The sequence below is a fragment of the Podarcis gaigeae genome (assembly GCF_964106915.1).
Source record: "Podarcis gaigeae genome assembly, chromosome: 17".
Taxonomy (NCBI): Eukaryota; Metazoa; Chordata; class Lepidosauria; order Squamata; family Lacertidae; genus Podarcis; species Podarcis gaigeae.
The window spans coordinates 14,253,710-14,263,225 of NC_139694.1; the positions used below are offsets into that span (position 1 = coordinate 14,253,710).

The 9,516-nt window shown below is 41.7% G+C and overlaps 1 long non-coding RNA gene across 1 annotated transcript; it reads left to right on the top strand.

Annotated features, from left to right (window-relative positions):
- The first annotated feature begins 801 nt into the window (after positions 1-801).
- LOC310834531 lies at positions 802-8,812 on the top strand. Its single transcript, XR_014559293.1, has 3 exons — positions 802-899; positions 7,517-7,585; positions 8,395-8,812. It is a non-coding gene; the product is annotated as an uncharacterized lncRNA (long non-coding RNA).
- The last annotated feature ends 704 nt before the right edge of the window (positions 8,813-9,516 follow it).

Sequence of the window (9,516 nt, forward strand, 5' to 3'; positions counted from 1 at the left end):
GCGTACAGGTTCCGGGTCATGTGGTCAGCATGACTAAACCACTTCTGGCGAACCACAGCAGTGCATGTTGACCTTCCCGCCAGAGTGGTACCTCTTTATTTACTTGCACTTTGTGCTTTGAACTGCTAGGTTGGCAGAAGCAGGGACCGAACAACGGGAGCTCACCCCATTGCGGGGATTCGAACCGCCGACCTTCTGATCGGCAAGCCCTAGGCTCTGTGGTTTAACCCACAGCACCACCCACGTCCCTACTGTAGAAAAGTACAACTCACATTTTTTGCTTCATGCACTGTTGCCTCAGGTCCCGCTCCTAAAAGGTTGCCCAGAAGGGAGTGTGACCCTTCGACTGAGAAGAGCTAAGAAGCAGCTGTGTACAAAGACATCCATTGGCACAATATACATTGGCCCATCTAGCAGAGCTGCACTTGCCAGCAGTGGCTGTCTACAGGTCCAGACAGGGGATATCCCAATCTTACCTGGAGATGCTGAACCTGGGACTTTCAGTCTGTATACCAGATGCTCTACCAGTGATCTATGGCTGCATATGTCCCCTTGATTTATCACCTTTTAAAAGTATTTTTATTTAAAGAAACGTGTCTTCAGAAACTAAACTCATTATAGCATTCTCATTTAAAAAAGAACAAAGTCTGTTATATTTACAGCTCCCATCCTTTCCCTCCTGGCTGTTGTGGCAGTTTAAGGCCTACGACACCAGCTGCTTCCGCTACCAACTGCTCTCCTTTGTCATGATATTCTTTATGCAATGCTAAGTGTTCGTGGACACAACGCAGAAGACAGCGATAGGTGGCAGCCTGGAAAAGTACTGTAGATCATACTGGGCCCTGCATCATTTTTTCATTGGTTACCTGGTGAATGCAGAAGCCTTTCTTCAAATTTTGGTAACCTTTCATCTCCTGATAGTAGAGGTCGCCTTGCACGCAATGGGAGCTTGCACAACAGATACAGAGGGGTGAGTCCAGCACCACCATCTTCGCCATCACAGCAGTCTTCTGTCTGAAAAAAGATTCTCCATCCCCTGCTGCAGAAGAATCCAAGTTGTTCCCCACTCAAAACCACTTGGATCCAAACTTTTTCCCAATTATACACCATGATGTCAGAGACCAAGCTGAGGAGAGCTACTCTGATGAGGAATGGTGGGGGCTTCCCCCTCCCTCTGCTCCTGACCAGGATCCTGAAGCTGCCCAGGAGCAGGGGAGCAGTATAGATTTCGAGCAGTGGTTTGCCCAGGGACAGAGTTCGGAAGACAACAGCTGGGCAGAACTGAGTGGGGAACAGCTAGGAGAAGAACAGGGAGAGAGAGAATTAACAGATTCCCTTTCACTGGAAATTGTCCCAGTACTCAGTCCAAGGTCAAGGAGAGTAGGTAAGGTAGCTACACAGAAGGCCAAATGGTTGCGAGATCAGGTTGCCAGACGAGGAATTGACGGGGGTGACTCGGGGGGAAGTGGGAGGAAACCTTAATAGGGAGCACCTTTCCTCTGAGATGGAGTCTTTGTTCTTTCGCTGTGAACATTAAAAATCTCTTTAACTGGTAAGGGACTATTTTCGCTTTGTTCTGCTTATCCACAGCCAAAGGGAGGGAGGAAGCCATTTCCCCGAAGCCTGACACATACACAGGCTGTGCTATTGGCTCTCACACCCTCCAGTTCCTGGGATCAATATAAGACATTTTTTCTTGAAGTACACAAATGCCTGCTGTCCACCAGCTTCATTTATTTATATATACCATGGTTCACAATAAAAAAAAATCTTTTTTAAAAGAACAAAACCCCCACAATTTTCAAAATGTACAGATTAAAAATATACTAAACACAGCAGGATCACCTTAGAACAACAAACTCTGCCAATATGAAATGAATAATTGCAACCCATTTTTCTTGGCCTCTGTGCTGTGAAGATGCAATAAGAAGTTTGTTCAAATGAAAGCATTGCATGCCAATTATTTTATTTTATTTTATTTTATTTATTTTATTTTAATTACTCTTCTGCAATACACACATTTTACTTTTGCCAAAAATGTGTGCAATATTTATTGCTTATTGCATAGAGTCAGAAGCGAGAACTATCCCAATTGATTTTATATATATTACCTCTGCTTTGGGTGCCAACTTCTTTTTTTCAATCTCCTATCCTAGATCATATAGTTCTAAAAGAATGCCCTTTTGGTGCCAGACCACCACTTAATTTTGTTCAAAATTCTCATAATCAAAGATTGCAATAAATCATTAAGGTTTATAATAACATTTTATTCTAAGAGTAGAGCCTGAGGGTGGGGGCAGCTACACAATGTAATTGTGTTAAGGATTATTGGGACAAGATGATTCCTCAGAAATTGCTGTGGCAGTATAAAGAGGCCCATGATCATAAACCACACAGTTCACACATCAGCAAAGTTTAAGTACTAGCATCCAGAGTACACACTTTTCTCACAAATGGTCTAACCGGCACTTAGGCTGTATGAGAGAGGCATAAGAAATCACAGGTTAACCCAGATGGGGAAAAATTCAAATCTGTTCACATTTAAAGGCAAATCTACGTAATTTGCCTGTAATGGCTTTAAGGGTTGCTTGTGCGTAAGTTACCGCCTCTCCGGGCTAGTTTGCCTGGTTAAGCCGTTGCCCTCTGGACAGCCCTCCACTCCGTGGCTGTTCAGTCACTGGCAGAATCCGTCAGTGGGCGTTTCTTGAACCTCTTCCAGCAAAGAAGCTCTTTGACGCCAAGTCGCCGCCTACTTTCCCTGCGCGAAAGTCTTCTGCGCAGGGTGGGCGTAGGCAGCGGAGGACTTGTGCTCTCCTCGCTGGTCTCCTGCGAAGAGTCCTGGAGCCTCCTCTCCGCTTCCCCCATCGGCCCCCATCTATCCCTGGTGTAGCGCTGATTGCTAGCTGCGATGGCAGTTCCCTGACATTGCCCTTTTTGAAACAATCCGAGAACCAAAATACAGCAATCCTTAGAAATTCGCACTTTGCCAAATTTTGCGATGCAGTGCTCCAGTCAAGTAATGTGTACAAGAAAGTGTGCTAGGGTAAAGTTCAGATAAAAATGCATCTATTAGTGGAAAGAACATAGAAAATGCATTGCATTAGGGAAAATTGCTTTGCAAAAATGTGTGTGTGAGGGGAAATTACAAACAAATGTGTACATTATGAAAAATCTGCACTAAAATTCTGCTCAATTTTCATGTGAAGAATGGAATTTAAGATTGGAAAAATGAGAAACTGTGAAAACAATGAAATTGAGATATTCAACTATCTCTGTCCTGCAGAAGCTGGAAAGTTTATTGAGATGGTCCATTTTGTTTGTTTAGTGCCTCTTTGATGTGCTTCAAAATGCATGGCATGTAGTACACATTTATTAACAAATGACAAGGTCTCTTTTAAAGAAACCAGTCCCTGAATTCTATCTCTTGGTCATTTTTAGCAGGGCCATATATCCTACTTTAGAGAGGCCAGTCCTCTAACTGAAGGAGTCTTCTGTTTGAAGGATTGTTCAGTCCAAATATAGTTATAGAAATTATGAATTTGGGAGAATGAACCAATTGACACCTAGACAGCTGAGTATACACAGGGGTCAATCTCTGTGTGGCTTTGAGTTCCAGGCTCCCAGGTCCTAATCCAACATTTCATCTGTTACATGAAACGAGCTCAGGACAAATATTTGTTCCAATAAATTCTCATCATGTATGCTATAGATGTTGTGTGCCTTTGTAGGCCAACTTTCCATATTGAGAAGGTTTCACTTTGTTTAAGCCTGGCTGTTTATAATATCTAGGCCATTGGTTGAGACAAATTAATATTTTCAAGATTATTTTTTTCTTTTCAACCATAAAAGATTTCATCTAGTGCTCACCTGAGAGATCCTTTTAAAAAATAAATCTGGGGAAACTGATATAAAATCTCCCTCCCGCTTATCTTGCTGTTACAGACCTTGTTAAGTTCACAAGCAAATTTTTATTGTTGTTTTTCTAATCTGCTTTAATGGCACTCTTCCCACCTTCAATCTTCATTTTCTCTGATGTGGTAATCTCAATAACTTTACAGAATTGCATCCGCTTATTTGTAAGGCACCTGGAGTGATCAAGGGATTGGAGCATATTTTCTTTGCTAAAGTAACTGCAAATGTTGGAGAGAAAAAGTCTTAAGTGAGTATATGACACTTAAAATCTATAAAATCATGAGGTCTATAAACAGAGTAAATGATTTTCTCTTTCTTGTGCTGCTAGTAAATCTCAATGATCAAGAAGTTTCATTAAAGATAATTGCATTGCAATGCGTTTTGCATTTCTTCTCCTCACTTTGACAATGGATACAGGAGTTGAGGTGGTGTGACCCCACCACATGTTGTTTGAATTACAACTCCCATCATCCCTACACAATACACATTGGGGCTCAGACAGACAGGAGTTGGAATCTAGCAATATCTAGAGGGCCACGGGTTCCTTACTTTGGCTTTGAATCATGACTTACCTTCTTAATTTCTATACCAAATTCCATTTGGTTATCTCTGGGTTGTGGTGCTTGTGTCACAAACCAGCAAAGGCTATTTCAGAAGTTTTAGGCCTTACTTTACACTTTTAAGGAGAACTTGTAGTGATTCTGTGAAAATGATTGGCAGTAGGTTCATGACTGAAAACAGAAAGTACTGCCTTTGACTAAGCAATAGAGAAGAACACATAAGAGATGTGGCTAATGGAAAGGTCCCAAAAAAGAAGGTCTCTCTTGTTGTTGTTGTTTAATCATTTAGTCGTGTCCGACTCTTTTTCACCCCATGGACCAGAGCACGCCAGGCACTTCTGTCTTCCACTACCTCCCACAGTTTGGTCAAACTCATGCTGGTAGTTTCGAGAACACTATCCAACCATCTCGTCCTCTGTGGTCTCCTTCTCCTTGTGCCCTCCATTTTTGCCAACATCAGGGTCTTTTCCAGGGTGTCTTCTCTTCTCATGAGGTGGCCAAAGTATTGGAGTCTCAATCTGTCCTTCCAGTGAGCACTCAGGGCTGATTTCCTTAAGAATAGATAGGTTTGATCTTCTTGCAGTCCATGGGACTCTCAAGAGTGTCCTCCAGCACCATAATTCAAAAGCATCAATTCTTCGACAATCAGCGTTCTTTATGGGCCAGCTCTCACTTCCATACATCACTACTGGGAAAACAATGGCTTTAACTATACGGACCTTTGTTGGCAAGGTGATGTCTCTGCTTTTTAGGATGCTGTCTAGGTTTGTCATTGCTTTTCTCCCTAGAAGCAGGCGTCTTTGAATTTCGTGGCTGCTGTCACCATCTGCAGTGATCATGGAGCCCAAGAAGGGAAAATCTCTCACTGCCTCTACTTCTTCCCCTTCTATTTGCCAGGAGGTGATGGGACCAGTGGCCATGATCTTCGGTCTCAGTAGCTCCACCTACTGGTCTTCCAGATTTCTATTACATCTGTTCTGTTCACATTGCTTTTAAAAGAGTAGACAAACTCATGGAGGAGAGGCCAAGTGGTGGCTCTTAGCCATGCCAAATAAATGCAACCTCCAAATCCATAGACCAAGGGTGGGGAACCTGTGTCTCTCCAGGTGTTGGTTACAGCATCAATCATTCCTTAATATTGGTCATTCTAGCTGGGGCTGCTGGGAGTTGGAGATATCCAAATGACATGCAGAGTGCCATCGGTGCCCCATCCCTGCCATAAGAAGTATAACTCTGAGTACAAAAGGTCCGAGGATATGAAACAGGGCAGCTCTATGTTTCATCTAGCTTCACTTCTGAACTTTGTGGGGCATCTGGTTGGCCACTCAGGTACCATGTGAGGTCAAATGGACCCTTGGTCTGATCTAGTCTAGGCAGTTCTTTATGTTCTTAGCGCAGCCACACTGGCTTGGTTTCATACACTTCATATTTCTTTGTCCCTTGTCCTACAGTGTAGAGAGCTATAATCAATATTGTCTATGGGTGCTGTCTGGATTTCAAGATTCCTAAGGTGTTTAGAGGCCTCTGCTTCAGTAATGTACAGAATCTTGATGGGGGAAATGGCGGCAGTAACCATCTGCATTCATGTATAATCACTCTGTCAGATAATATCGGTAAAGGCTGCACTCATGGCACTTCACAGACAGTATTAAGTATTTATTGGCATTGTCATTGGCAGCATCAATCTTTGATGATGTCTCATACTCATAAAATTCCATTTAAAGCTGAGGCACACAGTAGCTCAGTGCAGGTCTCCATTAAAAATGCAATTCCAGTACTTTGCATTTTTTTTTTAAAAAAAAGCCTACTTCTGTGGTGTATGGTCTGGATTGATTTAAGCTGTTGCGAATCAGGAGGACCTGTTTGGATTCCAAGACAGATTGTCAGCTTGATCCTAAATACACTGATAGTAAATGCCATTAATTTTGGTTGTCCTTTCCATATTTATTTATTTATTACATTTAAACCCCACCTTTCCTGAAGGAGCTCATGGTTCTCCATCTCCCCCACTTTATCCTCACAACAACCCTGTGAGGTAGGTTAAGCTAAGAGATAGTGACTGGCCCAAGGTCATCCAATGAGCTTCATGGCTGAGTAAGGACTAGAACTATGGTCTCCCACATCTTAATTCAACTCTCTAACCACTACACCACACTGCTCATATGGAACAGCCTGATGTAGTGAGGGAGCTCTGTAGCTGCAATGCTAATAATAATAATAATAATAATAATAATAATAATAATTTATTATTTAAACCCCACGCATCTGACTGGGTTTCCACAGCCTCTCTAGGCAACTCCCAACAGAATATTAAAAACACAATAAAACATCAAACATTAAAAACTTCCCTAAATAGGGCTGCCTTCAGATGTCTTCTAAAAGTCAGATAGTTGTTCATTTCCTTGAAATCTGATGGGAGGGCATTCCACAGGGCGGGCGCCAATACAGAGTAGGCCCTCTGTCTGGTTCCTGTAACCTCACTTCTCGCAGTGAGGGAACCGGCAGAAGGACCTCAGTGCTGGACCTCAGTGTCTGGGCTGAACAATGGGGGTGGACATGCTCCTTCAAGTATACCGCTATGAACATTTACCCAGGAATAAGCCCCATTTTGTCCTTACTATTTACTGTTCATTGGATGACTTGCCCACCCTTCCCCATAAAATTTCAGGGCAGGTCTCAACAATACGGAAATACAATATTCAGAAGTTGGCATGAGTAGGATTGCCCAGTGTTGTGCAAGTGTAGCCAGCCAATGCAGACCTGGATGCAAAATCTTTATCGCTATATTTATCCAGGTACCATTGAATCAGCTTGATGCACACCAGGATATATATTCCATGTTGGAGCCACCAATAGGGAATGTAGACATCTAGCTATGCTGTATCCAACCCACAGCTGGAAATGAGTCATTTGGGTTATCCAGCATGGTTGGTGTTGACTAGAATGAGTTTGGTCCCTCTGAGATTCCCTGAAGGAAGGATGTCTGGGACTAAGTAGCATCTCTGTCACAGAACCCTTATAATGCTATTTCTGTTGTTACGCAGGGACAGGAGGCAAGACACAAAACAGCAATATCAAAATAATTTGATTGATCAGTGAGGAGCTAGCTCTTGGTGAGTATTGCCACCAATATGTCTTTCAAAGATTAATTTCAAATTAGATGAAACTTCTGAGGAATTTCAAGGACAGCCAACAGAGATTCCCTTTGGAGCAAAGCATCTCAAAGAGGCATGCTTCATTGTCTCACCTCTGCCTACTCTAGCATATCTCCAGAGAAATCCTGTGAGATGCATTAGTTTGAGAGATGGTGACTGGTTCATGATAATCCAGTGAGCTTTATGGCAAAGTAGAGATCTGACCCTGGGTATCCTCAACCTGAGTCCAACACCCTAACCACTACACCACGCTGCCTGTCTTATCAAAAGAGTTTTGATAAAATTAGTAGGATTTATTAGGCATGATGTCACCAGCCAGGTGATGGTGTGAGAGATTAGTAACCAAACCTCATTTGTTTGCTGCTAGTATTCCAAGGGCCAAGATCAGGAATAAGATAGTAAGATGGAACTTCCTTTTAAATATTCCTGGCATCCATTAAAAATAGCTCCACATTCTACAAGAAGAAAAGGATTGGATTTTCCCCACCCACCCACTTTGCAATGATTTTTTTAAAAAAAGAAAAAGGGGGGGAGAGAAAATAAACAGGTTGGCATCTAGTTGTATTTTATGTTGATATGTATGGTAATTGCGTATTCATTAGGAAGATGATTTTCTTGTTGATGTTTTCTTAAGTATTGATTTTGGTATTTGATTAAGGCAGTTAATCTTAAAATTACCATGCTTGCTCTCATCCCATAAATGCAGTTATATCACAGTTAATCTGAGAATTTAGATGGAAATTTTCTCTCTCTTTCTACCTTTTTAGGAGGCAGTATATTCTCTTCTTGACATCTATGAAAATGGACCGGACTGGTTGAAATTCTCCTTAGAAATTAGCATAGGGTGCCCAATGCCATGGTCTTAAAAACGACAGTAACTGCTGGTAGCAGAGAAGAATTATTATAGCACAGTAATTAGAAATGTTACCAATGATCCAGAGTCCCACAGATCGAATCTCAGCTCAGCCATGAACCTCCAAACTGGCCTTAGACTAGTGATGGGAAGTTGTTTTTGAAATCCAGTAGCCCCAGCCAACATGCTCTGTGACTGGGAAAAATAAGAGTTATAGTCTAACATTATCTGCCATTCGCACCCAGGGCCAGTCCTATCATTAGGCAAAAACTAGGCAGCTGCCTAGGGCATGGACCTCAGCAGAGTGCAGTACTGACCTTTGAGGCGCACATTTTTATAGAGATTCACAAGATTATTCAAAATGATTTGTGTGCTGAAACATTTTCTTTTGTATTTGAGAAAGATAATCAAATATTGTTGCATTACTTTTCCTCTCAATTTAAAATAAATTTAGCAGTTTCAAGTTTTATGCTTTTCATTTTTTCAACAATGAATGGGGTTTTGTTGGCACAGCCCTACAAAATACTATTTTAATATCTATCTCAATATGAATTTCTACATCGATTTTTAATAATGCAATAATGGAATGGAATTGACTTAAGGATAAACACATGTGGAATTGGCATGGATCATAAAGGGACTGATGCATCTATCCCTTTGGTTACAAAAGGATCAAATAGGCCTCAGAACTGGGTGAAAGGAGAGGTGAGGCAGTCAGATGAAATGGTAACCCTAAGTAGGTGGAACACATTAAGGGAAAATGGTATCAAATTAATGTTGATGCATATGAAAAAAAGCACCTGATGGCTGGAGCTCATGTTGTTGTTTTTGTTGTTTGCAATGATACATAAAAATACAAGGAAAGAAGGTTTCAAGATTAGAACCGCTCCAGTTTGTTGGTTTTTATAGGCAAGCTGTGTAGGTTGTTATCTTCAGATCTTAGATTACTCTCTCTTCTCAATTGTATGTTTGGTGCTTGTTTTCCTCTCCTCCTGCTGTTGACCTAATGCATTGTGGCAATGTTGGATTTCATACC